A 4,337-nucleotide genomic window follows, 5' to 3' on the forward strand; every position below is an offset into this window, starting at 1 on the left:
AGTGGTTAGAGTCTATGGATTCTTCAATTACGCTGAGCTGATTTCTGACATGCTGTTCCTTCTTTTTCTGAAGTGTATTTCTGTATTGTTTTAGTGATTCACCATAGTGAAGGCATAGGCTCAGGTTTTCTGGGTCTCTATGTTTTTTGTTGGATAGGTTTCTCAATTTCTTTCTTAGGTTTTTGCATTCTTCATCAAACCATTTGACACTGTTGTTACTTTTCTTCGGTTTTCTGTTAGAGACTTTTAGATTTGATAGGGAAGCTGAGAGGTCAAATATACTGTTTAGGTTTTCTACTGCCAAGTTTACACCTTCACTATTACAGTGGAACGTTTTGTCCAGGAAGTTGTCTAAAAGTGATTGAATTTGTTGTTGCCTAATTGTTTTTTGGTAGGTTTCGACACTACTTTCCTTCCATCTATAGCATTTCTTAATATTATTCAGTTCCTTTGGCTTTGATGCCTCATGATTGAGTATTGCTCTGTTCAGGTAGACTGTGATTTTGATGTGGTCTGATAGGGGTGTCAGTGGGCTGACTGTGAACGCTCTGAGAGACTCTGGGTTGAGGTCAGTGATAAAGTAGTCTACAGTACTACTGCCAAGAGATGAGCTATAGGTGTACCTATCATAGGAGTCCCCTCAAAGCCTACCATTGACTATGGAAACTGAGCTGCAGGAGCTGCAGGAGTTGTGACCCGTTTTTGTTGGTTATGTTGTCGTAGTTGTGCCTAGGGGGGCATATGGGAGAGGGAATGCTGTCACCTCCAGGTAGGTGTTTGTCCCCCTGTGTGCTGAGGGTGTCAGGTTCTTGTCCAGTTCTGGCATTTAGGTCGCCACAGACTAGTACATGTCCCTGGGTCTGGAAATGATTGATTTCCCCCTCCAGGATGGATAAGTTGTCTTCATTAAAGAATGGGGATTCTAGTGGGGGGATATACAGTGGCTTAGGAAAGTATTCACCCCCCTTGGCATTTTTCCTATTTTGTTGCCTTACAACCTGGAATTAAAATGGATTTTCGGGGGGTTTGTATCATTTCATTTACACAACATGCCTACCACTTCGAAGATGCAAAATATTTTTTTATTGTGAAACAAACAAGAAATAAGACAAAAAAAATGAAAACTTGAGCGTGCATAACTTTTCACCCCCCCCCAAAGTCAATACTTTGTAGAGCCACCTTTTTCAGCAATTACAGCTGCAAGTCTTTTGGGGTATGTCTCTATAAGCTTGGCACATCTAGCCACTGGGATTTTTGCCCATTCTTCAAGGGAAAACTGCTCCAGCTCCTTCAAGTTGGTTGGGTTCCGCTGGTGTACAGCAATCTTTAAATCATACCACATATTATCAGTTGGATTGAGGTCTGGGCTTTGACTAGGCCATTCCAAGACATTTAAATGTTTCCCCTTAAACCACTTGAGTGTTGCTTTAGCAGTATGCTTAGGGTCATTGTCCTGCTGGAAGGTGAACCTCAGTCCCAGTCTCAAATCTCTGGAAGACTGAAACAGGTTTCCCTCAAGAATTTCCCTGTATTTAGCACCATCCATCATTTCTTCAATTCTGACCAGTTTCCCAGTCCCTGCTGATGACAAACATCCCCACAGCATGATGCTGCCACCACCATGCTTCACTGTGGGGATGGTGTTCTCGGGGTGATGAGAGGTGTTGGGTTTGCGCCAGACATAGTGTTTTCCTTGATGGCAAAAAAGCTCAATTTTAGTCTAATCTGACCAGAGTACCTTCTTCCATATGTTTGGGGAGTCTCCCACATGCCTTTTCGCAAACACCAAACGTGTTTGCTTATTTTTTTCTTTAAGCAATGGCTTTTTTCTGGCCACTCTTCCATAATGCCCAGCCCAGCTCTGTGGAGTGTATGGCTTAAAGTGGTCCTATGGACAGATAGTCCAATCTCCGCTGTGGAGCTTTGCAGCTCCTTCAGGGTTATCTTTGGTCTCTTTGTTGCCTCTCTGATTAATGCCCTCCTTGCCTGGTCCGTGAGTTTTGGTGGGCGGCCCTCTCTTGGCAGGTTTGTTGTGGTGCCATATTCTTTCAATTTTTTAATAATGGATTTAATGGTGCTTCGTGGGATGTTCAACGTTTCTGATATTTTTTATAACCCAACTTTGTCCCTGACCTGTTTGGAGAGGCCCCAGAGTCTTCATGGTGCCGCTTGCTTGGTAGTGCCCCTTGCTTAGTGGTGTTGCAGACTCTGGGGCCTTTTAGATCTTGTGACAGATCATGTGACAATTAGATTGCACACAGTTTGACATTATTTAACTAATTATGTGACTTCTGAAGGTAATTGGTTGCACCAGATTTTTTTCATTTCACTTCACCAATTTGGACTATTTTGTTTATGTCCATTTCATGAAATCCAAATAAAAATCAATTTAAATTACAGGTTGTAATGCAACAAAATAGGAAAAACGCCAAGGGGGATGAATACTTTTGCAAGGCACTGTATTAGCCCTCTGATTACAATGAAGAGCAAGATATGTCGCTCTGTTCTGGGCCAGCTGCAGCTCAACTAGGTATTTCTTTGCAGCACTTGACCGTATGACTGGACAATAATCAAGATAGGATAAAACTACAGCCTACAGGACTTGCTTTGTGGAGTGTGGTGTCAAAAATGCACAGCATCTCTTTATTAGGGTCAGACCTCTCCCCATCTTTACAAACATTGAATCTATATGTTTTGACCATGACAGTTTACAATCTAAGGTAACACCAAGTACGTTAGTCTCCTCAACTTGTTCAACAGTCACACCATTCATTCATTACCAGATCAGAGGTCTAGAATTTAGGGAATGATTTGTACCAAATACAATGCTCTTAGTTTTCGAGATATTCAGGACCAGTTTATTACATTTAAACATCTTCACAATGACACAGTAGTCTGCTCTAATATCTTCCTCTGATACAATCTACTCAGTCATGTTTTAAAGGGAACGACCCAGATATACAGTGCATTCGGAAAGTATTCAGACCCCTTGACCTTTTCCACATTTTGTTATGTTACAGCCGTAATCTTTTAAAAGTTTTTTGTTGTTGTTGTATTTTACCCTTTTTTTCTCCCCAATTTCGATCTTGTCTCATCGCTGTGACTCCCCAGCGGGCTCGGGAGGCGAAGGTCAAGGCATGCGTCCTCCGAAACATGACTCGCCAAACCGCCCGCTTAACCTGGAAGCCAGCCGCACCAACATGTCAGAGGAAACAACGTCCAACTGACGACCGAGGTCAGCCTGCAGGCGCCCAGCCCGCCACAAGGAGTCGCTAGAGCGCGATGAGCCAAGTAAAGCCCCCCCGGCTAAACCCTCCCTTAACCCGGACAACGCTGGGCCAAATGTGCGCTGCCCTATGGGACTCCCGATCACGGCCGATTGTGATACAGCCTGGGATCGAACCCAGGTCTGTAGTTACACCACTCGGGAGGCCCATTACAGCCTTATTCTAAAATTGATTAAATAAAACATTTTCCTCAGCAATCTACACACAATAACCCATAATGACAAAGTGAAAAAAGGTTTTTAGAAATTTTTGCAAATTTATAAAAAATATAAAACTGAAATACCTTATTTTACATAAGTATTCAGACCCTTTGCTATGAGACTCGAAATTGAGCTCAGCTGCATCCTGTTTCCATTGATCATCCTTGAGATGTTTCAACAACTTGATTGCATCCACTTGTAGGCCCCGTGTAGCTCAGTTGGTAGAGCATGGCGCTTGCAACGCCAGGGTTGTGGGTTTGATTCCCAAGGGGGGCCAGTATGAAAATGTATGCACTCACTAACTATAAGTCGCTCTGGATAAGAGCGTCTGCTAAATGACTAAAATGTAAATTAAATTGATTGGACATGATTTGGAAAGGCACACACCTGTCTATATAAGGTCCCACAGTTGACAGTGCATGTCAGAGCAAAAACCAAGCCATGAGGTCGAAGGAATTGTCCATATACTGTAGCTCCGAGACAGGATTGTGTTGAGGCACAGATCTGGTGGGGAAGGGTACCAAAAAATGTCTGCAGCATTGAAGGTCCCCAAGAACACTGTGGCCTCCATCATTCTTAAATGGAAGAAGTTTGGAACCACCAAGACTCTTCCTAGAGCTGACCGCCCGAATAAACTGAGCAATCGGGGGAGAAGGGCCCTGGTCAGGGAGGTGACCAAGAACCCGATGGTCACTTTGACAGAGCTCCAGAGTTCCTCTGTGGAGATGGGAGAACCTTCCAGAAGGACAACCATCTCTGCAGCACTCCAACCATCAGGCCTTTATGGTAGAGTGGCCAGACGGAAGCCACTCCTCAGTTAAAAGCACATGACAGCCCGCTTGGAGTTTGC

The sequence above is a fragment of the Coregonus lavaretus genome (assembly GCF_964263955.1).
Source record: "Coregonus lavaretus genome assembly, contig: HAP1_SCAFFOLD_1891, whole genome shotgun sequence".
NCBI lineage: Eukaryota > Metazoa > Chordata > Actinopteri > Salmoniformes > Salmonidae > Coregonus > Coregonus lavaretus.